Source organism: Hyla sarda, chromosome 6 (assembly GCF_029499605.1).
Source record: "Hyla sarda isolate aHylSar1 chromosome 6, aHylSar1.hap1, whole genome shotgun sequence".
In the NCBI taxonomy this organism is placed as follows: Eukaryota; Metazoa; Chordata; class Amphibia; order Anura; family Hylidae; genus Hyla; species Hyla sarda.
The window spans coordinates 28,920,173-28,947,429 of record NC_079194.1 but is presented as its reverse complement, the minus strand read 5'-3'; the positions used below and the strand labels follow the sequence as shown (position 1 = coordinate 28,947,429).

Here is a 27,257-nt window from a genome sequence, read left to right as displayed (position 1 = left end):
GATTCATCCGGTATTCTAATGTACCCATATTCTTGTTGTTAAAGTGTTCCCTGATGAACCTGTGTGAGACTAGATTGGGGAAATGCGCTGGAACAGTATTTGGAACAATATTTTATTGAACGCCATACCGCTAATTTGCTTTTGGGCATTGTAACCTACTGATACCCTACTTAGGCATTATACTATATCTTGTATGTGTACTATTTTTATGTGTCACTATTTTTTCACCCAGCTGTGTGTAATGCCGCAAAGGTTCCTGGGCTCGCTATACATTTTGCTAATATTTACCTTGCCTCAATCTATATCTAGTTTGTTGTTTTTATCCCTCACTTTATAATAGGTGAGGCAACAGCACCGTGGTTGAGGACACCCTGTTAAGGAGGTGGGTCCCTCAAAAGGTAGGGACAGCTGGTGAGGGCGGGCAAGAGTTAGAGGGCACTTTTCCCTTCCTACTACAGTTATACCAACAGCTGTTCATCATCTATTAAAGGGGATATCTGCAGTATCATCAGTATTATATCTCTCCTCTGCCCCCCCTCCTCCCCCCCCAGTACATCTTCTCTATGCATTAATAACTGCCAATCTATTAGCCTATTGCCCTGGTGCCACATACATAGCTGGAGATTGGGGTGTTGTTCACTTTTTGTAGGTGTTTTTTCATTATTATTCATTCAGTGTCCCGCCTGAATGAATGTATTTAACCTCAATGTTCTTCTTGGTGCCCCAGCCCAAAACGTCACACTGGCCAAGGTGAGTGATCAGCTGAGCTGCAGTGTTACATACCCCCAGAAGCTGGAAGAAGACAGCAACAAAGGATGGGACAGCGATACCGCCGGCACCAGGGGATGGTGGAAGGTAAATCTAGGTTTGTGTGTTTAAATTAATCAAAGATACAGCAAATTGGCACTGCCTCCGTGCATGTGAGGAACATACCCCGCAGCTCCACACCTTTTTATTACCAGCTTCACTGTTCCCCGTGATGCTCAATCCAGAAAAAAACTTTTTCCATAATGCAATAAAAGATGAGAGATGGCACCCACGTATATTCAATGCTTAATATGTTTATTTGAACAGTCAGGTCATACATACAGGATGGCCAGCCTGTATGTATGAGCTGACTGTTCAAATAAAAGCATTGGACACTGAATATACTTGAGTGCCATCTCTCATCTTTTATTGCTTTATTTATTTAATTGTGGCAGCCCATATGGGCATAAATCTGAAAAAAAACTTAAATATAGAATTCACATCTGGAAAAGTTATTTACCATTGTTTTCGACTAGAGAAGAACACATTTTTGGAAAAATTTGATTCGGAGGATTCACCAAATTTTCCGAAAAAATTCTGTGATGTCCCAGTACAGGACATGGTCCTGTACTGACCTTAGGCCCTGTCAGGTTGAATCCCTCAGTGACCTGAGGGTTCCCCTGCAAGGTCTCCACCCCTGATGGTTTTATAAAGGTGTGTGAATTACTTTAATGCGTAGACACGATCCCTATGCATAGTTAGTATAGAGGACCTGTGGGAGGTCTCAAGGAACTCTGTAAGCTGTCACATGTTATGTTATGTTGTCACATGATTTGTTGTCACATGTTCTCCCAGAGAGCAACAGCTTAACCTATGACCCGCAGCTTGACCAATGGGCTCTAGTCCATTCACTCTCTTTGAGAACAAGTCTTTGCTGAGGCAGCAACAACCAGAGATCTCAGTGCAAGTGATCAGCATCTGGAAGGCCACAAAAGCTACAAGTCTCTCCAGTAAGTCTCAAGTCTATGTCTGCTGTCACTACAATTAGTTAAGTCCTGCACATAGTCAAGTCAAGTCTAATTTCAAGTCAATTTAGCTACAGGTATATTGGTCCAGCAAGCTGCAAAGTACTCTGGGTCCTGGCCACCTCTCTGGGAAATCTGGCCTTAGCTGTGAAGATAATTACACCTGTCTTCTACTCAGTAAAGCCTCTGTTTGAACATAACTGGTTGTGGACTCTCATTTCACTACTGGGATAGTGGAGAATCCGGGTGTGTGGTGTTCCGGAACCTGAAAACCCCACTGGCTTCATGAACACTAGGGGTTAATACTATCTGATCCCACCACTCACACCACTACACCCGTGGTCCCGCCATTACACCCAGTGGTCCACCACAATCTAGTTCGATTAGAATTTATTTGCGGTGAATCGCTATTAAAAGTGGTCATTTCTGGGCTACAGAGAGCCTCAATAGGGGTATAGAACACTTTGTTTTGCTGTAACACGCATAGGGAGTGTGCTGGGTTAGTGAAATAATACTGTTATTCAGTAGGACATGCAGATTCTTTTGGAAATGTCCTTCATGCCATGAGAATGTAGTGAAAAGAGATACCTTCCATTCTGGACTTCTTACCTGGCTTTTATGTATAGCAATTATTTATTTAAATTATATTAAATATTATATAAAAATGTACAAGTGACGTTTCATAAATTATAAAATGTCTTTAAACAAAGTCTGCAAACTACAAAAGTTCTCGAAAACTGAAGCCTGAATGAAACACGATGAAATGTTTTGGACACTTTCACATTATAAACACAAACCTTACTTAGAGTCAAATCAGCACTTTAATTAAATGATTTAATGGCTATGGACACCTATGATGTTATTGTAAGAGTTTCTTCACATTAGTGTCATTTTTACAGCACTCTTCATATCCAAACTATCCTATGAATCTCCCACATTCACACTGCAATCCAGACAGCTGTGTAGCTTTTTATTTATGTGAATAAGTGTTTATTTATCCATAGCCTATTAGAATGTTAAATTATGATTATTTATGACATTTACAAGTTTCTTTTCATAAATTATAAAACATCTTTAAACAAAGTGTGAAAACTACAAGGCTTTTATAACAGCGATCAGATAAGTGCTAAACATTGTTACATGATGTGCATTACAGACAGAGCTGTAGCTAGCTCTTTTTGCTCCTGAGGCACGAGCAGAAAATTGTGCCCCCCCCTTTTGGCTTGGGGCACCACTTGGAAAAGAGTAATTCTCTTTTTTTTTTCTTCCCCATCTGGCACAGGACATTATGATAATCTGTGACAGCCAAAACTCTTGGGCAAAACCTGCAGCACAAGCATATTAGTATCAGGTTCTGCATTTTTCCAGCATTATCCTCCCCTTTTCCCAACAAATGACTCCAGCCTCCTCTAAACACAGGCCTTCAGCCTTCCCACAATGCACAAGGGGGGAGATTTATCAAAATCTTTGCAAAGGAAAAGTTGACCAGTTGCCCATAGCAATCAATCAGCTTGCTTCTTTCACTTTTAACAAGGCCTTTGCAAAATGAAATAAGAAATCTGATTGGTTTCCAGCCTGACTCAAATGCCTCCAGCCCCCCCCCCCCACACAAGCAGACACAATGACTCCTGCATTACCCCACACAGTGACAGAGGGGTGTACATGGGAGACAGGGGTGTAGAGGGGTGTACGCGGGTGACAGAGGAGCCTAAAGGGGTGACAGATTGATGTAGAGGGGTGACAGAGGGGTGTACAGGGTAACCGTGAGGTATACAGGGGTGACAGAGGGGTAACAGAATGGTGTATGGTATAACAGAGGGGTGTCCAGGGGTTACAGAGAGGTTACGAGGGGTGACACAGAGAGGTGTAGAGGAGTGAAAGAAGGGTGGGGGTGCACTTCTTGAAGCTGAGTAGGCCTCTGTCAGCGCTGCCCCTGCTCCTTCCCTCCATCCACATCATTCTGCTGAGTCCCGGCACTGCACACAGACTTCCCTCCCTCCCGCCTGTTCTGTATGCCTGTGACTCACAGGTGCGCAGGCCTGGGCAGAAAAATCTAAAAATGTTAGTGCCATATTTCCCACCAGAGTGTTCTGGCTCCCTGGTTGAGAATCAATGCCTCAGTGTAATGTGTACTTGCACCCCCGCAAGCGGAAATTCAGAAGTGTGAATGGGAGTGCGGAATCCCATAGAAGTCTATGGGCTTTGAGGCAGAATTCCGCAAGCGGAAATTCTGCCGTGTGAATAGACCATAAGGATAGTTAGTTTTACACCCAGTGGGAGCAGATTTATCAAAACCCGTGTAGAGGAAGAGTAGTGCAGTTGCCCATAGCAACCATTCAGATTGCTCTTATTTTTCAGAGAACTTTTTTTAAAATAAAAAAATGGAATCTGATTGATTGCTACGAGCAACTGCAGCACTCCTCCTCTACACAGGTTTTGATAAATCTCACCCAGTTTGTTTTTAAAGTGAGGGCACCGCAATTTTTATGCAGGTTTTTTTTTCTTTCGTTGATTTATTTTTAAAGGAGATATCTCATGGATAAAAACTTATCTCCTATCCACAGGATAGGGGATACGTTTTAGATCGCAGAGGGTCCGAGCGCTGACCCCCCCCCCCCCCGCAATCTCCTGTATGGAGCCCAAGCTCTTAGGTGGGGTTCGTAACACGCCGCCACTCAAGGGGAGAACCGGGGCTCCCCACAGGAGATTGTGGGGGGGTCAGCTCTCGGACCCTCTGTGATCTAAAACTTTTCACCTATCTAGCGTATAGGGGATACATTTTTATCCATGAGATATCCTAAGAAAAGTCAGAATTTGATACAGCAAGATGGTGACAGTGAGTCCTTCTTTATATTTACCACTCTTTTTAAACCACTTCTGACTTTGAATCAAGAAATGGCAATGTATTTTTTGTTTTTATTGCTAGGATCACTTTGACATCTTACTATTCACTAATGTTAGTATATTCAGGTTGTGTCAGGCCAAGATCATGAGGTCACATATTGGGTTTGCTTTTGTGAATTCAAACAAGACCCTGTTTCTTGCGAGTTGTTCGTGAAGCTACATGGCCGCTATGATGGAGGAAGAGGCGCAGAATTGTGCTGCAGGATTTCATGCTGCTGATTGAGCAATTGATCTTGAGCCACATTAAAATGATGTCCCCAAAGGAAACGCCAATAAAATAGAGGTCCATTTATCAGGAAATCCATGGGCTGTCAACAGAAAAGCTGGGCTGGATGGTAATGTAAGCTCACAATCTGAATCTACATCTCGTGTCCTACAGAACTAATTGGAGAAAAAGTTCTCAAGAAATGTCTCTAAATAAAGATGTAAAAAAGGTTAATATTCATAAACTGTAAATAAATATTCACCAATCACGAGAACAGACGTCAATTGGCCCTCCAGTGAATGAAGTTGTAATGAACAGGTTCGACTGGGGCACCATCCATTCTCTATAGGTTCTCCAAACATTTCCAAGGACTAAACAAGTACATTTAGGCTATGTTCACACCTCAAAATTTCCATGCAGAGAAAAAAAGCGGGGCACTTCCTGTTGTGGTAGTTTTGTGCTAAAAAAAAAAAAAGGAAGAGCAAATACCCCCCACCACACCTGTTGGTTTCGTACTGACCTTGAGCAAATAATGCAAATGGGGGAACACAACGTAAGTAAAGCTCAGGGGTAGGTGGTAGGCATAGAGCAGTTTGCAGCTCGATACCCAATTTCCATGACCCGAAGGTGGCGGAATATAATAACTTGAACAAGTGAAAGAGCAAAAACAGGAAGGGTATGTTCTTCGAGCGCTACTGTAATACGGTTCAATAAGGAAGACTTCAATCAGCAAGCAAATGCACGGGATATTTTTAATTCAGATAAGTTTAGCAAAAGGACAATGCATTTCGGTGTGCACTCGCGCCTTCCTCAGGACCAAAACAACAGTAAGTTATGGAGTCATGTGGAGGAATCCTATGCTGCGGCTGACAGCTCTGGACAGTTCCTGACATGGACAGAGGTGTCAGCAGAGAGCACTATGGACAGACAGAAAATAAATTCAAGAAGAAAATAACTTCCTGTGGAGCATACAGTATCTTATAAATACTGGAAGGATTAAGATTTTTAAATAGAAGTAATTTACAAATCTGTATAACTTTCTGCTACCAGTTGATCTGATTTTTTTTTCCCTTTAAAGCTGAAAGTCTGCACTTTAATCACATAATGATGTCTTTGTTTTAATCCATTGTAGTTGTGTATAGAAGCAAAGTCATGAAAATTATGTCTCTGTCCATTTAAGTTTCGACCAAACTTTACAAGCAGGTTCTGTAGCCAACTTGCTGTGGATGTTGCCTTTTGCAGTAGGTGAGGATGCCCATTGCTACCTTGAAAATAAAATGATCATGCTAACTAACATCTCACATGTAAAGGTGGCCAAATCCCCTAGATATTTAATCGGCCAATATTTTTTTCCCCCTCTGGGCCTCGTTGTATTCATGTTCATTAACCTCAGCCAAAGTTTCAAAATGGCCCAATGGTATGGGAGTGAAAAATGAAATGTGCTTAAAGGGGTTCTCCACCCACAGACATCTTATCCCCTATCAAAAGGATAAGGGATAAGATATCTGATCGTAGGGGTACCGCCACTGGGACCCACCCCCAAGATCTCCGTGCCACACCCGGCATTCTAAACAGTATTTTTAGAATGCTGGGTTTTGGCGGCTGGAGAAGTGTCTTCATGCCACACCCAATTATGATGACACACCACACCCCCTCCATTCATGTCTATGGGAGGGGGCGTGACAAACCCAGCGTTCTAAACATACTGTTTAGAATGCCAGGTGCGGCAAGGATGCTGCACGGAGATCGCGGGGGTCGCAGCGGCGGAACCCCAGCGATCAGACATCTTATCCCCTATTCTTTGGATTGGGGATAAGATGTCTGTGGGCCGGGTACCCCTCCAACATCTGACTCTGGGGGAGAATTATACACCTGAAAACACTTAAGATATTCTGATGGTTTAGCTAATGTTTATTTAAAGTGTACGGGCATCTTGAGTTATCCAGCAACAAAAAAAAACATACTCTATAGGGCATAAGTATCTGATTGCCACAGGTCCGCCCTCTAGGATCCCCACATGATCTCAAGAACAGGGCCAGTTCCTCCTAGCAGAAAGCTCTGACCCCCACCTTCTGAGTTGTACACATCTCAGCATTGGCGGCCCGCTTAGCCAATCACCAACGGAGGTGGGAAAAGCTAAGGGGGATATTTGGCTGAGTGGACCTTCACTGCCAAAACCAGTACATCTCGGAAGATGGAGGCTGGAGTATTTGGCAGGGAAAGTTAGGTGCCATTCTAGAAATCACAGGGGGTTCCAGAAAGTGGACCCCCTCCCCCACAATCAGACACTTATCCCCTAATCTGTATACAAGGAGCCTGTATACGATTATTATACAGAGGTCTACTGTTGTGTGTGGCCATTCTTGGACCCAACCATTGGCTTGAGGTTCCTATGGCTAAGTTTATTCAACTAAAACAATTTTATACCGATGACTTTCTGCACTCTTTTACTGCTGTGCACCGTACAATACAAGTGCGTCTATGAAATTCCCTGGAAGAATGATATGCCTGCTATGACCTTTTCCTCCTCGCCTCAAACATTAAAAAGCATCGAGTGTTTTCCCTATATATGACTTGGCTAATTGCAACTAATGCAGAAAAACTACAGGAAGAAACAATAAATCATTAGTTTCGTGACTGTGAAAATTGCGTCAAAGAAAAGGTTTTCTGATGCAGGAAGCAAAAACAAATTGTAGGGACTCTTTTATCCAAAAGTTTTATTTTCTCCCTTTTTACTTCGGCATCTTTTTTTTTGCTGTTTGCAGCCAATTATTCCTCATTGCTGCTTCCTTCTTGCTCTCAGTTCTCCTCGTGTCGGCTGCCTACGTGTCCCATTGTTTTTAAAGTCTTTATTTATATATGTGATAGAAATGGCGTCCGGTTCATTGTGTCCTCTCGCTCATTCCCTTCTTCATTAGCGGCATCTCTATGAACCATTGAGTGAGACACCTCTCTTCTCTTGAATTCACTGACCTTACTGTTACAGGGAAGAAAAGCCTGTGTTTCTTTCCTCTACTGTCCCACTGGGGTTCTCTGCATGGCAAATTCCACTCTGCAAATCCTTTCAACCAACACTTTAAAGCAACATCTAACACAGATCCAGCTTTTTCAATCTTGCTTGGGTTTCCAAAGGCCTCTGGCTCAGATTTTTTTTCTTGTTAATTCAAACATATTAAAACTCACTTTTCTCATACGATTTTTTTTTTCTTCGACAACCGCCAAACTCTAACTCTTAACTCTCTGTAGACTGCAGTTTTCTAAATGCTGACTGTCAAGAAAACTTTATGTGACATGTTTTGCACTTCTGACACATGTAGAAAACAGTTCCTTAGTATCTACCCTAAAGGGCTGCACCTGGTAGGAGGCTATTTAAAGGGGTACACCGCCCCTAGACATCTTATCTCCTATCCAAAGGATATGGTATAAGATGTCTGATCACAGGTGCTCCACCGCTGGGGACCCTCGCAATTTCCCTGCTGCAATCCGATCATCCATTTTAGTAACCGCAGAGCTGGAGATGCCGTGATCTGTATTGATCACGGCATCTGAGCGGTTAATGGCTATCAGCAGCCGGGATTTGCCACGCATGATCCGAGCATCGCTCCGATGCTCGCGGTCATGTATAGGACGTAAATGTACGTCCTGGTGCGTTAAGTATCACCGCACCAGGACATACATTTACGGCCTGCGTTGTTAAGGGGTTAAAGAGGTTATCCACCATAAGGGGATTTTAGTAAGTACCTGGCAGACAGTAATGGACATGCTTAGGAAGGATCTGCGCTTGTCTTGGGGCTAAATGGCTATGTTGTGAGATTACCATAACACTGTGGCTAGCTTTTTGTGAACTGGTATTTCCTGTTTGACTTTTCTTTTTTTTACTACAAATCTCACAATTCCATTTTCTTCCCTCTAACACATCAGCCACCCATTGAAACATAAATTAGCTGCATCCATTCAAAAGACTTGTGGTTTTCAATCAGGGTGCCTACAGCTGTTGCATTACTTGCAGATTGATCTCTTTCCCACCAAGCGATCCCTCCACCCATTGAAGCAGACAGACTCCCTGTCATCAGCTGACTAGTGATGTCAGGTCTCGGCCGCATTGCAAGCTGGGAAAAATCTGAGACAACAGTCATGTTGTATGCTGTTAAAAGTAAATATTGGGGTGAAAATCACAGAGGAATTGTGAGAAAACCGTCACACACAGGAACAGACACTATATTATGAACTACACTAACTTTACAGCCCCTGTAACATAGTCAAATAAAAAAAAATCCTGGAATCTTTAAGTTCTCCTTTGACAAAGTGCATTGAGACCACAGAGAAGGTGCACAGGATCCATCTATGGCCCTCAAGCTACAACAAAACCACTAACTCAACCTGGAGTCAACACAACCCTTTTAATATTTGCACTTACCAGTGGGTACAACAGACACATTTTCTTCATCAAATATCCTCAGCAAGGGTCTATTCACACAGCAGAATTTCTGCTTGTGGAATTCTGCCTCAAATTAAAGCCCATAGACTTCTATGGGATTTCACACTCCCATTCACACTTCTGAATTTCCGCTTGCGGAATTCCGCAAGCGGAAATTCAGAAGTGTGAATGAGAGTGTGGAATCCCATAGAAGTCTATGGGCTTTATTTGAAGTGGAATTCTGCAAGAGGAATTTCGCAAGTGGAAATTCTGCCATGTGAATAGACCCAAAGGCATCAAAAACTAGTAGGAATAAGCTTTGTGTAAACCCTCATGTACTGTCATATTTTTGTCTTATTGCCATATTTCGGTGTCAGGCGCTAAATACATGACAGTGTTTTCCACTGTTCCTTCTGTGTAAGAAAGGCCTTTTAATCTGTTACAGTAATGACTTTTGTACCATACGGAAAATTGTGAAAAGATTCACATCCAGAAGCGATGTGTAGAGTCTCTTTTTGGGTGTTTCTTTTTGTTCCTGCCCATTAATTTCCGCTGTTCCTTTGCCAGACCCTAGATTTGGCTTTGTTCTACTGTCAGAAATGGATCCAAATTTCTGTTTTCTAACACTGAAACTTTTATTTGGTATCAGGCCATTTTTCTTTTGCAATCTTTTTAGTCTTTCATTATTCTTGACTTGTAGCCAATGTAGCCATCCGTAGCCATCTTGATCCCTGGAGTGTTAAGATATTGTGCTGCACTCCTGATGTTGAGAAGAGTTATCTTAATGTTTTACAGAAGCGTACATTTTACATTACTGGCCTAATCTTGATCTCTGGTACACTAGGACATTCCAACACAACACACTGCTGTATTGGGTTCATCTGCTCAAGATAACCATGGCTACAACTATACATCAGATCAAAATATATTCTTCTTAAACTCCTTCAACCCTTCTAAAAGTTGTTTCATTGAAACAAACAAACAGACATCAGGAGCAGAACATAATCCAAAAGGTAGTCACTAAAATTATTGTCTTTCCAATGGTGTATTAAATGGGTTATCCACCATAAGGTGATTTTGGCACTTAGCTGCCAGACAGTAATGGACATGCTTAGGAAGGATCTATGCTTGTTTGGGGGCTAAATGGCCCCCATAACGCTGCAGATTTCTTTTTGTGAAATTACTATTTCCTGTTAGAGTTTCTTAACTCCAACTACAAGTCCCAGGATCCCTAGTTTGTAAGTGTGAGGTCACTGTTATCCCTCCCAAACATCAGCCACCCCACCCATTGAAGCACACCTGGGACAATTCCCTGCAGCCCTGGGAAGAATGATCTTCCTCCCACCCAGTGGTCACTCCACGCAGTGAAGCACAGCCATGCTCCCTTTGAACACCTTCTAGTGATGTAATGTCCTGGGCCACATTGCAACCTGGGGAAAGTTGAGACAGCACTCATTTTATATGCTGTTTAAAAGAAACATTGTGGCAAAGATCACATAAGAACAGCAAAACCAGCCATCATGCACAAGTAAAGACACTAAATTATGAACTACACTAAGTTTACAACCCCTGTAGTACAGTCAAATAAAAAAAAAATCCTGGAATACCCTGGAAAAAAAAATCCTGGAAAAAAACAGTGGAAAAAAGTTATCAGTAGTGTATAGCGCGAATATTTGAAATGCTAATTTTTAACGCCAACATCGGTACTTCACAATTTTGGGAATATTTAGAATATAGTTGTTAGGAATCACAGCAGGTGGACAGAAGGTGGTGGATCCTCTGGGCCTGTGTGGATGTAGATGTGAGCCATGCCAAGGAGCGGAGTCCATGGTGCCACTGGTCTTCACCAGAACCAGCCGCAAAGCGGGATGTTCTTGCTGTGGCAGACATCACCCAGGTCGCTACCCCTGGCACGACTCGTCAACACAGGTAGCTGGGGGTGGCATGGCATGGAAGGACACTGGCAGGATGTGGCAGATGGCAAAAGGTCAGGGCAGGTACACAGGTACAGGTAGGTAGGGAAACAGGGAACAGGTACACAGTAGCAAGACACAGGACTTCACTATGGCATAAACAACCAAAGATTCAGCAGGGAAGCAAGGGAGGGGCAGGAATATATGGACCAGGGGACAGGTGTAATCACTTTAATAAATTGGGCACTGGCCCTTTAAGAAACAGAGCTCCGACACGCGCCCTAGAAGGTGGAGACATGTGCACCGGAGCTGGGAGGACAGGGACACAGTGAGGCAGAGGCTGAGGAAGGTGAGAGTCGTGCTGGGATTCACATGCGGGCGAAAAAAATAAAAAAAATATATAAAGTACTGACTGTTAAGTGATAAGATGCTAGATGGATGGCGATGCGCATAGATAACATACTGAAGAAGATAAAATCCAGAAGGTTATATTTATAAGCAAGATATAGCTGAATCTATTAGCGTGCTGGAAAGGTACAAAGAAGATGCCAAAATATACACTGCTCAAAAAAAATAAAGGGAACACTAAGATAATGCATCCTAGATCTGACTGAACTAATCGTATTAAATACTTTCGTCTTTATATAGTTGAATGCGCTGACAACAAAATCACACAAAAATTATCAATGGAAATCAAATTTATTAACCCATGGAGGTCTGGATATGGAGTCACACTCAAAATCAAAGTGGAACACCACACTACAGGCTGATCCAACTTTAATGTCCTTAAAGGAGTATTCTGATTTTAAAAAAATTATACGGTCCGGATACTACCACATGAGCTTGCATATAGTGTTGCTCACGAATATTCGCAATTCGAATATTATTCGCGAATATCGCATATTCGCGAATTCGCGAATTTCGCGAATATAGCGCTATATATTCGTAATTACGAATATTCGTTTTTTTTTTTTTTTTTCACAGTACACATCACAGTGATCACCCCTCTCTGCTTCCAGCTTGTGTGGTGTAAAGAAGGCTGTAATACTACTGTGTGAGACTGTCGTGCGAAAATTTGCATATGCTACTTTTCGCATATGCGAATTTTCGCGTATGTTAATGTTGTATATGCTAATATTCACATATGTTAATTTAAAATGCGAAAATAAAACGAGAATATAAGGAATGTGCGAATATTCGCGAATATATGACGAATATTCGTCCATATATTCGCGAATTCGAATATGGCCTATGCCGCTCAACACTACTTGCATATACTTTTCATTATAGTATCTTATGTTTCTTAATTTGTCTGTCTTTCTAACTATAATTTTTCTACTGTTATCTCCCCCCCCCTTTTTTTTTCTCCATTCTCTGAACCACATTTTAGCCAAAATATGTCATCTTATAATTCATTTATCCACAGTCCATTATAAATGGATCTTGTTATAAATTATAGAGAGGATTACACCTCTATTTGTGTATACAATATGTTCTTTGTTAACGTTATAGAGAATAATGGTTAGGTTGCATGAATACTGTTAATAATTTTGAAAGGCATCACATGGCAACCTTGCTGTATCATATAGTGATATGCCAAATCTTATTCCTTATTGTAATTAGATACGTACTTTCATGAAACTGAAAGTTATGATTACAAGACATGTCTAAGTGAATTATACAATTAGAGGACTAACAACTTATTGGTTCGGATTAAGATAATACCAATATATTTTCTTTTTATTTGTTTTCAATGTCTGTTTTTTCTTTTTTGATTTCCTTACTGTTAAAATGAAAAATTGATTATAAAATATAAAAATAAACAGTTAAATAAAAAAAATTATACCCTCCAAATGTCCCCCATGGCTGTACCTCTCTGGCCACATACTTTTTGCTCCAATCGGTCCAGCCTTTCTCCCGGTGTGGCGCTCCGTATTTCATGCCACTTCCTGGTTATGGTGGTGTGGAAGATGACGTAAAAATTGTCATCCTCATGCTGCTTTGTTGCAAGTTCCTGTCCCTCCGTGCCTCCCTTCTCCTCAACCCCTCTCCTCCCTCCTGCTCCCCCCTCCCTAATAATTTCAATAGTAACACCACCCATGCTCCTAAACCCACCCCAATCTGTTTCTCCCTCCCCCTCCATTATGATATGAAGATTACTGACTTGTTACTAGAATATCCCTGGTAGTAACACCAGCGTAACTATCAGGGATATCATTGGACTACAGTTATCAAATGACCGATTACGGGGAATGTGTATGTGCGCAGGCGCGTCTAGCGCCGGACCTTGCCCACCATGTAAAACTTACTAAGCAGTTTTCAAAATATCCCTGGTAGTTACAGCAGTGTAACTACCAGGTATATCATTGACCTAAAGAGATCACATGTTCGGTCCCGGGAAAGGATTAGTGCGCAGGCGGGTCCGACTCACGTTGATAGGATAGAGGCATTGTGAGGCGTTTGCACAGCCCAGCGAATGACGGCTGTGCAAATGAAGATTGCATGAATATGTAAATGGTGGGAGTGATCTTGTCGTGACTAGAGGGGGGGGGGCGGCATAGAGCGGGGAGAATCCTGAACAAGGTGACATTTCGTTACCAAGATGGCAACGACCCTCAGCATGCACGGGGAACGAAATTCATAATTGTGACAGGCAGCCTGTACTTCCGGATTTCGTAAAAGTCATTGATGCGTGGAAGTAAGACAACGGAGGTAATTGAGGTTTTTATATAACTTATTGCTGGCTTGACAATGGGATAAGATAAGTTTGCTTCAGAGTACTCCTTTAAAACAAGTCAAAATGCGCGGCTTACCGGAAGAGACGTGGGTGATGTTAGCTCCGCGCCAGTCTCACCTATCTAAGCCCTAATCAGCGGCCTATGGGCTCCAATAGCAGTGATTTCAGTGCCAGCTGATCCCGGATATGTCCAGGCGGCAGCGGTCACGGACTAAGAAGCTTTCTCAGCACCTCTCACAGTCCATTCCGGACTTTTTCAGAGCCTCCCCGAAAACTAACATGGTGGTGGCGGCGGCCTCCCCACACCACTCTGATATGGCATCTGACGGGAGAGGGAACCAGACCTAGCGCAGATGTCTCCGGCTGATATGTTCCGCCAGGTCAAGAAGTTGCTCCAGATGGAACTGCAAAAAGCAGTCTCAGACTTTACGGCGCAATTACAGGACCTGGGCCAGAGGGTCTCCGATAACGTAAACAAGCTGGATGACTTAGCGGAGGCCGCTGAGACTGACCGCCGCGACCTAGACACACATGCGGCCAAACTTGAAGCTATTGAACTTAAGCTAGAAGTCTTGGAAAACCGCTCCCTCAGAGCCAATATCCGCATTCGAGGGTTACCGGAATCGGAGACTAACCTGAAATCCGCGGTTGACGTGATGTTCCAGGCTCTGCTCCCGCAATATGAGCCAGAGCTGCTCCGTATGGACCGTATCCACAGGGCCCTGGGCCGCCCGAAGTCCTCTGATGCGCCGAGAGATGTGGTCCTCCGACTGCACTACCCCGAGGTGAGAGATCCCTTGCTCTTCGCCGCTCGCAACCTGACGGCGCTACCTGGAATGCCCGCTAAGGTACGCCTATACTCGGATTTATCACCGTCCACGCTGGAATGACACAGGACATTTTGCCATATTACGATGGCCTTGGTCCGTGAGGGGGTGAAGTGGGGATTTCCATTCTCCCTCATGTGCCAGCTAAAGGGGCGCTCCTATCAGTTCCGCTCCCTGCTTGAAGCCCAGAACGCCCTCACTAAAGAGGGTATTCCCTGGACTGCCCCGGAACAGCCCCCCACGTCTGCCTTACCTCGGAGGGGCCCCGGACCCGCCAGGACCTGGACCAGGGTCCCTTTGGCCCAGTGCAAGTCACAGCGATGCTTGGGGATGGCCCCTTATGATTGACTTACCTAGACCTGTGACTCTCTCTCATTTGACCTTCTGACACCACTGATTCTAGAAGGGCTGGTGTGACTGGATCGATGTGCCCTTTGTTCTCCGTAGGAGATGGAAGAAGGCGGAACCGCTGTATTATACGGCCCCGCTTTCCAGATTGACTCTCTTATGTTTGTTCAGTGCATTGTTCGTGGTTTGCTGGTGTTGTTTTTTGTTTGTCTGTGGGTCTGCGTGTTTTGTGGTCGGTTAGTCAATGTGTGTCCATTTTGTCTTAGCCTTACCTGGCCTCATGGTCTATGTGTAGGATAATCTCCTATAACGTCAGGGGATTTAATTATCCTCCTAAACGGAAGAAAGCCTTCAGTGACTATAGGCGCTACCGCCCAGACATAATTTGCATACAGGAAACTCACTTTTCCCAATCCTCCTGCCCTGCCTTCATGCACTCTCAGTACTCCAGGTTTTATGTCTCATCTTTCGTCTCCAAAAGCAGGGGGGGGTACTTGTTTACCTGAAAAATACGTTCCCATTTGAGGTGACCCGCGTTCTTACTGACTCTGATGGCAGGTACATCTTGCTGTTGGGCACCCTGTACGGTAAGCAGGTCTGTTTACTTAACTCTTATACTCCCAATTCCTCCCCTATATCTTTCTTTCTTTCTTTCCCTTTGTTCTCTTATCCTTTCTTATTCTTATGATGTTCTGTTGTGGGCTGGTGATTTCAACTTTGTCCTTGATGGTGTGTTGGATAGGTCCACTCCTAGTCCCTTGTGCAGATCTAGAGCGTTGCAGAAGAGGTTAGTTGCAGCTTTTCAATCCCTCCAACTGGCAGATGCTTGGAGGGAACACAATGGTCGAGCGAGGGGGTACTCCTATTATTCCTCCTCCCAGAAAAATTACAGTCGCATAGACTGGTTACTTCTCAACACCTCCTCTCTGCCGTGCCTTATGTACGCGAGACACATTACCTCTCCCTGGTCTGACCATGAGTTGGTATGTGTGGAGCTGGATTTCATTGCTGGTCCTATCACCCCCTTTACCTGGAGACTTAATGAGTCTATGCTGACTAACTCGGCAGTTAAGGGATCCATTACCGCGGACCTCACCTCATACTTTTTGGCCAATGCTACTTCGAACTCTAATCCAATCTGGGTGTGGTCTGCTCACAAGGCCTTCATTAGGGGGAAGCTGATCTCACTAGCATCATGAATGAAGAGGGAACGTTCCAAATACCAACTCACATTGTAAAACAAACTCTCCCGTCTCACTATAGCTCATCAGCGTAACCCCTCTCTTTACCTACACACTGCTATCAGGGATACCAGGTTGCGGCTGGATGCTGTCCTATCCACTAAAGTGGAGACAGCGCTAAGGTGGACCAAGGCTACCTACTATCGCTATGCCAATAAGCCGGATAGGCTGCTTGCCAATATGCTTCGCAGTCAACAAAGGCTTAATTATGTCCACACCATCCAGCTGCATCCTGGCTCCCGGTCTTCCCACTCTCACAAGATATACCAAGCATTTCACACTTACTACTCTAAACTCTATTCTGTCCCTGACCAGTCGCCTAACTTTGCTACCCGTCAGCACACCTTCCTTAATTCTGCTTCTCTCCCTTCGTTAACTGAATCTGAGAGTAAACTCTTAAATGCACCATTCACGTATGAAGATGTTTCGAATACGATAGTATCTTTGAAACTGGGGAAGGCCCCTGGCCCTGACGGGCTGTCCGCAATATATTATAAGAAATTCTCCCCTATCCTAGTCCCACACCTGGTTAAACTTTATAATTGTCTCTGTGGAGCCCCCTCCCTGCCCCCCCGAATATTTAGATGCTCTTATAACGGTGATTCCTAAACCCCAGAAGGATCCCTCCCTGGTCTCCAATTACCGCCCTATCTCCTTAATTAAATTTGGACACGAAAATCTTGAAGTCTATACTGGCGCGCAGACTGAACACTGTACTTCCCCGCGTCATTCACGCAGACCAAGTGGGATTCATACCGGGGAGGCAGGCGGCAGACAATGTAAGAAAAGTTCTGGGGGTGTTACGCCGAGCGCTCCGGGTCCCCGCTCCTCCCCGGAGCGCTCACGGCGTCTCTCTCCCTGCAGCGCCCCGGTCGGTCCCGCTGACCGGGAGCGCTGCACTGACATGGCCGTCGGGGATGCGATTCGCACAGCGGGACGCGCCCGCTCGCGAGACGCATCCCAAGTCACTTACCCGTCCCGGTCCCCTGCTGTCATGTGCTGGCGCGCGCGGCTCCGCTCTCTAGGGCGCGCGCGCGCCAGCTCTCTGAGACTTAAAGGGCCAGTGCACCAATGATTGGTGCCTGGCCCAATTAGCTTGATTTGTTTCCACCTGTGCACTCCCTACTTATACCTCACTTCCCCTGCACTCCCTGGCCGGATCTTGTTGCCCTTGTGCCAGAGAAAGCCTTTCCTTGAGTGTTCCTAGCCTGTGTTCCAGACCTCCTGCCGTTGCCCCTGACTACGATCCTTGCTGCCTGCCCTGACCTTCTGCTACGTCCGACCTTGCTCTTGCCTTATCCCTTGTACCATGCCTATCTCAGCAGTCAGAGAGGTTGTGCCGTTGCCAGTGGATACGACCTGGTTGCTACCGCCGCTGCAAGACCATCCCGCTTTGCGGCGGGCTCTGGTGAAAACCAGTAGCTACTTAGAACCGGTCCACCGACACGGTCCACGCCAATCCCTCTCTGACACAGAGGATCCACCTCCTGCCTGCCGAATCGTGACAGGGGTTTATACATTGGGCCTCTTCCACCTCTACACCTGCCATGCTACTGGCCTTAGACATAGAGAAGGCCTTCGATTCTGTCCTATGGCCGTACCTCTGGGGGTCCTTCATAACATGGGGTTCACCGAGCCTTTTATGCATATACTTCACCTGCTATATTCCAGCCCTACAGCTTTCCTTAAACTCCCCACCTCGTCTCCTTCTCCGATAGTCATTAGGAGGGGTACTCACCAGGGATGCCCGTTGTCCACTGCTCTTTTTGCTCTGGCGATGGAGCCCCTGACGAGACTCCTGCGTGCTTCCCCTACAGTGCTGGGGGTCACGATTAAGGATTCCACCCATAAATTATGTTTATTTGCTGATGACCTCTTCTTGTACCTGACGCACCCCCTTTCGTCTTTACCTAATTTGTTTAGTTTGCTGGCTGATTTTTCGGCTTGCTCTGGTCTAAAGATTAATCCCTCTAAATCCGAGATGCTCTACGTTAACACCCCTCAGCACGCGCAATAGTTGATCTCCCTAAACTTTGATTTCCCCCCGCCAGCTCCTACTCTGTCTTATTTAGGTGTTCGTTTAACCCCTGCTGTTGCCTCCCTCTACGGTGCAAATGACCCGCCCCTATATAAATCTATTAGACAGGACATCCGCACTTGGGATAGGCCGTACCTATCTTGGATCAGTAGAGTGAATACGGTTAAAATGGTGATTCTGCCCAAACTACTATACCTGTTCCGAACCCTACCAGTTCCGATCTCAACGGCGGATCTCAAGACCTTACAAACCAACATCTTTAGATTTATATGGAAGTCTAGGACCCCACGCATAGCACGTAGTACCATGCACTTTCACAAGAGTTTGGGGGGTATGTCTCTCCCCAATTTTTTTAAGTACTATTACGCTGCCAGGCTGGGCCAAATGGCATGGCTCTTGGCGGATGGTGACAGTCCTATCTGGGTCCATCTCGAATCTTCTCTCATCTCTCCCCACTCCTTCTCTTCCCTAATGTGGTCCACTCAACCTGTCGCTAAATACGTCCCTTATTCTGCTTTTCTTACCCTTCACTCTCTCTCCCTTTGGCGACTGGTCCGCTTTCACTTTCATCTACAGTCCCGCTCTCCTCCCCTTCTTCCCATCCTCCGCAACCCCTTTTTCCTGCCTGGTATGGATCATTCCCTCTTCCACTGGTGGTCTTCACAGTCCTTGACTAATGCACATAAATTCCACACTCGTGGTGTACTGTTCACTAAGGATGAGTTCGTTTTACAATTTCGCCCGCCACCCTCAGAACATTTCCGCATGCACCAGATCTTTTCCTTCCTACATTCTACTTTTCCCACACGTGCAGTACCTCAGTTGACTAGGTTTGAACGTCTCATGCTGTATAGTCCCTCCAGGCGAGGGCTTCTGGCCATAGTATATGGCCTGCTATATTCCCCCCCCCACCTGACACCAAATTGCCTTTCATGCTGCAGTGGGAGGCAGATTTTCGCATGGAGATGACACTGGATGAATGGAAGGATTGCTGCGATACCCTGAGTAGGGGGAGCTGGCAAGTGACTCTTACTGAGACAACACTGAAAATATTGCATAGGGCGTACTATGTCCCCACGAGAATACACTCTATTATTCCCAGTGCTTCTCCTTTATGTTTTCGGGGCTGTGCTGTTAGGGGTACCATGCTCCATGTGTGGTGGACCTGTCCTCTTGCTAAAGCTTTCTGGAGCTCTGTACTTTCTATTCTTCGCTCTGTTCTTCCCTTTCGCTGTCCCCTCCAACCTACTTTCTGTCTTCTCAGCAGACGGCCGCGCAGGATGCCCAACAGCCAGTTTAGATTAGCGCAGTTCATAGTGCAGCTCAGTAGTGTGTGTGGTCTCCACGTGCCCATATGACCTCCCTACAATGCCTGGGCATGATCCTGATAAGGTGGCGGATGGTCTCCTGAGGGATGTCCTCCCAGACCTGGACTAAAGCATCCGCCAAGTTCTGGACAGTTTGTGCTGCAATGTGGCATTGGCAATCAAATTCAGGTCTGGGGAACGGGTGGGCCAGTCCATAGCATCAATGCCTTCCTCTTGCAGGACCTGCTGACACAATCCAGCCACATGCGGTCTAGCCTTGTTTTGCATTAGGAGGAACCCAGGGCCAACCGCACCAGCATATGGTCTCACAAGGGGTCTGAGGATCTCATCTCGGTACCTAATGGCAGTCAGGCTACCTCTGGCAAGCACATGGAGGGCTGTGCGGCCCCCCAAAGAAATGCCACCCCACATCATTGTGACCCACCTACAAACCACTCATGCTGTAGGATGTTGCAGGCAGCAGAATGTTCTCCACAGCGTCTCCAGACTCTTTCACATGTGCTCAGTGTGAGCCAGTGGCAAATTTTCCAATCTTAGTGTTCTCTGGCAAATGCCAAACATCCTGCACGGTGTTGGGCTGTAAGCACAACCCCCACCTGTGGACGTTGGGCCCTCATGCCACCCTCTTGGAGTCTGTTTCTGACCATTTGAGTTGACACATGCATATTTGTGGCCTGCTGGAGGTAATTTTGCAGGGCTCTATCAGTGCTCCTCCTTGCATAAAGACGGAGGTAGCGGTCCTGCCGCTGGGTTGTTGCCCTCCTATGGCCTCCTCCACGTCTCCTGATGTACTGACCTGTCTCCTGGTAGCGCCTCCATGTTCTGGACACTACACTGACAGATACAGCAAACCTTCTTGCCACAGCTCACATTGATGTGCCATCCTGGATGAGCTGCACTACCTGAGCCACTTGTGTGTAGACTCCGTCTCATGCTACCACTAGGGTGAAAGCAACGCCAGCATTCAAAAGTGACTAAAACATCATCCAGGAAGGATAGGAACTAAGAAATGGTCTGTGGTCACCCCCTGCAGAACCACTCCTTTTTTGGGGATGTCTTGCTAATTGCCTATAATTCCCACCTGTTGTCTGTTCCATTTGCACAACAGCATGTGAAATTGATTGTCAATCAATGTTGCTTCCTGAGTGGACAGTGTGATTTCACAGAAGTGTCATTGACTTGGAGTTACATTGTGTTGTTTAAGTGTTCCCTTTATTTTTTTGAGCAGTGGATATATATATATATATATATATATATATATATATATATATATATATATATACACACAGATTAATGGGGTGTGATCAGATGCGAACATATGTTGGCGAATTAAAGGGCCATGTAAGTGCCACTTTAATTTACCAAAATATGTTCGTATCTGAGCACGTCCCATTAATCTGTGTATATATAGATATACATTTTGGCATCTTCTTCGTACCATTCCACCACGCTAATAGGTTTGGCTATATCTTGCTTATAGATATAACCTTCTGGATTTTCTCTTCTTCAGCATGTTATCTATGCGCACCACTATCCATCTAGTATCTTCTCACTTAACAGTCAGTATTTTATATCTTTTTTACTTTTTATTATCTATTTTTCATTTTCTCTTTCTAAAGCCAATCCCGTGGCAGCACATTTTACCAATGGCAAATTATTGCCTCTTTTTATCTCTAAAGCAAGTACATTTTCTATATTTGTACATATGTATTTATTTTGTTTTTAGAACTGTAAGTTGACCTGAGGAAGGCATTCGTGTATGCCGAAACGCGTTGTCCCCGATATACCAATACAATTTACATTGTCCTGTGCTACTCGAGTCTTTACTGAAAAAAATCTGTGCAGCGCCTCATCAAACCAGTGTTTTTTTTGCTAAAACTCCTTCTGCTCTGTCCATGTCAGGAACTGTCCAGAGCAGCATAGGTTTGCTATGGGGATTTGCTCCTACTCTGGACAATTTCACATGGACAGAGGTGTCAGCAGAGAGCACAGTGGTCAGACAGAAAAGAAATTCAAAAAGAAAAGTTTAGTATACAGCAACTGATAAGAACTGGAAGGATTAATATTTTTTAATAGAAGTAATTTACAAATCTGTTTTTCTTTCTGGCACCAGTTGATTTAAAAAAAAAAATTTCCACTGAAGTACCCACTTAACTGTAAAAACTTTCTGGCACCAGTTTTCCAGTGGAGTTCCCTTTTAGGCACCTCCACATGAAACTACATTTATCAATGTATCATGATCCATCCATATGACCTCGCAATAACTGCTGTGAATCCTATGGATATGTCTTGCTAGTTTGTTTAATGTACTCTGTTGCTTTGTAACTGAAATCTGTATGTATGCATATTTTTGTAAGTCTGGATATTTATGTATTGTGAAATAATTTTATATATCTCCCCTTTTGCATACCACTATTATAATCCCCCTGATAAACCATATTTTGCAATTAGATATATGGGGAAACGCGTCGGGAAGTTTGGGATTTCCATTAGGAGAATCTGGTTACTAGCTCTCTGTAATAAAGCCAACCCAATTTATGGATTTTGGGGGAGATTTATAAGTTGCCCAATTGCCCATAGCAACCAACCAGATTGCTTCTTTCATTTTTCAGAGGTCTCTTTAAAAATGGAAGAAGCAATCTGATTGGTTACTATAGCAAATGTTCTCTGCACAGGTTTTGATAAATCTCCCCGTTTGTCTTTTGATATGTGCTTTTTGTAATAGGGTCTTGTGATCATAATAAAGAATTGTTGATGAAAGTGAACCTTCTTCCAAAGATCACATTTTTGAGAAGACCACCGACTCATTCAGACCACATCTCATTATGGATAGTGTCCATATTTTTTGAGAGGATCACAACTATAGAAGGCCACATTTTGTGTGTCACTTTGGGAGATCTTCTCAAAGAAGTTTAACTCTATATTAATTTTGGAAGTTTTTCAGGCATATTGCACACTTCCTCCTATTAAGTTTCTGGGCCCTGTTGTTGTTGGATATTTCCTTTAGTCTGTGTTGTTCTGTTGATGTTGTTTGCACTTTAGCTAAACCTTTTTGCAAGACAACTTCTCCTTGCAATAATACCAATCCCATTGGCCACTAAAACGTAATGATACGTTTCCATTTATTTTAGCTTTTGTCACTTGTGAGTACGTGTGAATTTTTTTCAACTGTTAATTGGTCCTACTATTCTAGCCTACCATAAGTCCTGAGGGTATCTGAGTACTCAGAGCCATTGCTAGGACCCAAGGAAGGGGAACTGTTAAAAGTGTAACCTGGTTCTGTAGCCTAGCGAACCATAAGCATTGTAACAATTATGTCTACCTATAGCACTGTCTAACAAGATGATTAAAAACTTATTTTACTCTTTTAGCTTGAGGCTATCCTGAGTCTTTTTGTATCACTATGAATTGATATCTAACTTTTGAGTGACAGCTGCAGTTCACAATTTTATATACAACTTATTGTTTTCTTTGCATTATAGCTATAGTTTTTCTAGTGCTGCACCTGTTCTCTAGAATGTGACTCTCACATTATTTAAACAGCCACAATTTTTAGCTTGCCCCCAAAAAAATCTCTTAACCCCTTAAGGACCGGGGGGTTTTCCGTTTTTGCATTTCCGTTTTTTGCTCCTTGCCTTTAAAAAATCATAACTCTTTCAATTTTGCACCTAAAAATCCATATGATGGCTTATTTTTTGCACCACCAATTCTACTTTGTAATGACGTCAGTCATTTTGCCCAAAAATCTACGGTGAAACGGGGAAAAAAATCATTGTGCGACAAAATTGAAAAAAAAAACGCTGTTTTGTAACTTTTGGAGGCTTCCGTTTCTACGTAGTACATTTTTTGGTAAAAATGACACCTTATCTTTATTCTGTAGGTCCATACGATTAAAATGATACCCTACTTATATAGGTTTGATTTTGTCGGACTTCTGTAAAAAATCATAACTACATGCAGGAAAATTAATACGTTTAAAATTGTCATGTTCTGACCCCTATAACTTTTTTATTTTTCCGTGTATGGGGTGGTATGAGGGCTCATTTTTTGCGCCGTGATCTGAAGTTTTTAACGGTACCATTTTTGCATTGATAGGACTTATTGATTCATTTTTAAATGATATAAAAAGTGACCAAAAATGCACTATTTTGGACTTTTGAATTTTTTTGCGCACACACCATTGACCGAGCGGTTTAATTAATGATATATTTTTATAATTCGGACATTTCTGCACGTGGTGATACCACATATGTTTATTTTTATTTTTATTTACACTGTGTTTTTTTTTTATTGGAAAAGGGGGGTGATTCAAACTTTTAATAGGGGAGGAGTTAAATGATCTTTATTCACTTTTCCCTTTTTCCCTTTTTCACTTTTTCACATTTTTTTTGCAGTGTTATAGGTCCCATAGGGACCTATAACACTGCACACACTGATCTTCATCATTGATCACTGGTTTCTCATAAGAAACCAGTGATCAACGATTCTGCCTCATGACTGCTAATGCCTGGATCTCAGGCACTAAGCAGTCATTCGGCGATCGGACAGCGAGGAGGCAGGTAGGGGCCCTCCCGCTGTCCTGTAAGCTGTTGGGGATGCCGCGATTAGCCGCGGCTATCCTGAACAGCTCGACTGAGCTAGCCGGCAACTTTCCCTTTCGCTTTTAGCCGCGCGGCTCAGCTCTGAGCGCGCGGCTAAAGGGTTAGTAGCACGCGGCGCCATGATCGGCGCTGCGTGCTATTATAGGCGGGTCCCGGCTTCACTATGACGCCGGGCCCGCCGTGATATGACGTGGGATTACTGTGTAACCCCGCATTATATCAGGAGAGCAGGACCAAGGACGTACCGGTACGTCCTTGGTCCTTAAGGAGTTAAAACTTAATGTTATTAACAAATACTTTTTATATAATGTAGATAATACTATTATATGTATATTTGTAATATACATTGGTTAAACAATGTGTATAGTGGAGGAGACAAAATACAGAAAATGTGGGTGGAGAAGCAGGGCTCTGTGCACTAAGGAAAAGCAGGGCTCTGTACACTGAGGACAAGCAGGGCTATGTACACTGAGGACAAGCAGGGTTCTGTACACTGAGGACAAGCTGGACTCTGTACACTGAGGACCAGCAGGGCTCTGTACACTGAGGACAAGCAGGGCTCTGTACACTGAGGACAAGCATGGCTCTGTACACTGAGAACAAACAGGGCTCTGTATACTGAGGATGAGCAGGGCTCTGTGCAGTGAGGACAAGCAGGGCTCTGTACACTGAGGACAAGCAGGGCTCTGTACACTGAGGACAAGCAGGGCTCTGAATACTGAGGACTAGCAGGGCTCGGTACATTGAGGACAAACGGGGCTCTGTATACTGAGGACAAGCAGGGCTCTGTGCAGTGAGGACAACCAGGGCTCTGTACACTGAGGACAAGCAGGGCTCTGTACATTGAGGACAAGCAGGGCTCAGTACACTGAGGACAAGCAGGGCTCTGTACACTGATGACAAGCATGGCTCTGTACACTGATGACAAGCAGGGCTCTGTGCAGTGAGGACAAGCAGGGCTCTGTACACTGAGGACAAGCAGGGCTATGTACACTGAGGATAAGCAGGGCTCTGTACACTGAGGACAAGCAGGGCTCTGTACACTGAAGACAAGCAGGGCTCTGTACACTGAGGACAAGCAGGGCTCTGTACACTGAGGACAAGCAGGGCACTGTACACTGAGGACAAGCAGGGCTCTGTACACTGAGGATAAGCAGGGCTCTGTACACTGAGGACAAGCAGGGTTCTGTACACAGAGGACAAGCAGGGCTATGTACACTGAGAACAAGCAGGGCTCTATACACTGAGGACAAGCAGGGCTCTGTACACTGAGGACAAGCAGGGCTCAGTACATTGAGGACAAGCAGGGCTCTGTACACTGATGACAAGCAGGGCTCTGTACACTGATGACAAGCAGGGCTCTGTGCAGTGAGGACAAGCAGGGCTCTGTACACTGAGGACAAGCAGGGCTATGTACACTGAGGACAAGCAGGGCTCTGTACACTGAGGATAAGCAGGGCTCTGTACACTGAGGACAAGCAGGGCTCTGTACACTGAGGACAAGCAGGGCTCTGTACACTGAAGACAAGCAGGACTCTGTACACTGAAGACAAGCAGGGCTCTGTACACTGAAGACAAGCAGGGCTCTGTACACTGAGGATAAGCAGGGCTCTGTACACTGAGGACAAGCAGGGTTCTGTACACAGAGGACAAGCAGGGCTCTGTACACTGAGAACAAGCAGGGCTCTGTACACTGAGGACAAGCAGGGCTCTGTACACTGAGGAAAAGCAGGGCTCGTTATACTGAGGACCAGCAGGGCTCTGTACAGTGAGGACAAGCAGGGCTCTGTTCACTGAGGACAAGCAGGGCTCTATACACTGAGGACAAGCAGATCAGTGAGCTATTGATAGAGACACACAGGCAATAGCTGCAGGGACAGCATTTTTTCACCCAAAAATATACACATTTATATTACAAATATACATATAATGGTAATATCTACATTATATAAAACGTTTTTTGTTAACAACAGGTACACAGATAATAGATTGTAAGCTCTTGTGAGCAGAGCCGCTATTACCCCATAGATTGTAAGTTCTTTTGACCAGGGCCCTCACCAGCTTAGAACTAAATTTTGCCTTCTGTGTAATGTTGTTATGCCTCACTGTTTTAGCTGTGCCTAACACTATATCAGATCTATCTATTTCCTATTTCTTTAATAGTGACAATTTTTTTTTCACAGCTTTGTACAGAGGTTGTCAAAATTCATACCATTCCCTGACCCCACTGGAGCTCATTATCTAATTTCCCAGTCCCAGCTACTTACCTACCAGTGCCTATTTTACAGAGTGTCAGTCATACCGGTGTGTGGTTTGGGAGCAGTAGGTAAAAGAACTACCTGGAGGCAAGGCATTGAGAACATACACTCCATGCAGTTAACCCCGGTTGGCTTCAAACTCACATCCCCAGTGCTGTAAGGCAACAGTGCAGATCAGAGAGCCATTGTGTTGTGTGTCTCTATACACAGACCAGCCATAACATAAAGACCACTGACGGGTGAAGTCAATAATAATTTATGTTTCAACAACATCACTTTCGAAAGGGTGGATATACATGTCGGCATATACGTGACTAGTCAGGATCTGAAGTTGATGTTGAAGCAAAAATGGGATGTGTAGATGACTGAGCTAGAGCATCTCCAGAATGGCCGGCAGTGATTACAGTTCTTTTTACATAGTGTTAACTTGTACAGTATTTATGCTCTTCTCTTGCATACAATAGATGGACCAATAGAAGAGGGCGGCCTGGTGAATCATGTTTTGCAGCCGAGTGCACTAGGAAGGAAGAAGACAAGCCGATGCCATTGTGATGGGCAATGTTCTGCTGGAGACCTTGGGTAATGGCATCATGTAGATATTACTGTGACACGTACCACCTACTTAAAGATTGAAGGGGTGCTCCACTGGCCAGCATTCGTAACTAAAC

The 27,257-nt window shown here is 44.4% G+C and overlaps 1 long non-coding RNA gene across 1 annotated transcript; it reads left to right on the top strand.

The window, feature by feature from the left end:
- Positions 1-533: 533 nt before the first annotated feature.
- Positions 534-27,257, top strand: LOC130276954 (uncharacterized). The gene is made up of 3 exons (XR_008845310.1): positions 534-645; positions 728-855; positions 27,054-27,257. It is a non-coding gene; the product is annotated as an uncharacterized LOC130276954 (long non-coding RNA).